Source organism: Arachis ipaensis, chromosome B10 (genome assembly GCF_000816755.2).
Source record: "Arachis ipaensis cultivar K30076 chromosome B10, Araip1.1, whole genome shotgun sequence".
In the NCBI taxonomy this organism is placed as follows: Eukaryota; Viridiplantae; Streptophyta; class Magnoliopsida; order Fabales; family Fabaceae; genus Arachis; species Arachis ipaensis.
Window position 1 is genome coordinate 123121265 of NC_029794.2, and position 642 is coordinate 123121906.

Consider the following 642-nt stretch of genomic DNA (forward strand, 5'->3'; position numbering starts at 1 on the left):
GGGGAGGAGGAGTGGGAAGGGGAAAGGGGGGAGGGGATCGCCGCCGTTGGAGGAGCCGCATCCTGTCGCCGCCGCCATCGCGCCAGTCAGGATCGTCGCCTTGCCACAGCCACCGTCCATTGCGCCGCACCATGCTACATTGCCATCAGGAATAGAGTGCGATCAAGGGAGGGAGACCGCCGCGGCTTCGTTGCCGTTCCTTGGTTCCTCGCCGCCTCCGCCTCCGCCATCTTCTCTCCTCGCCGCCGCCACCGGTCTTCACGTACGCCACCGATCTTCGCTGCCGCCGCCACTGCTGCACCGCCTGCCCTGCACTGCTACACCGCCGCCACTTCTTCTTCTTCTTCTTCTTCTTCTGTAAATTGAATTTTTGTTGTAGAATTTCTGAATTTTTTGTGAATTGTTGCTGAGGGGTGATTATTGCTTATTGCTGAATTTTGATTATTGTTGTTGCTGAGTTTGTTGAATTATTGCTGAGTTTTGTTGAATGTTGTTGTTGAGGGAGGGGGTTACAGGAGTGGGGTGAGGGATGTTACAGGAAGGGGGGGGAGTGGGCTGAAGGGAGTGGGCTGAGGGGGTGAGGGAGTGAAGGGAGTCGGGAGTGGGGTGATGGGTGAGGGATGTTACAGGAGGGAGGAGGGG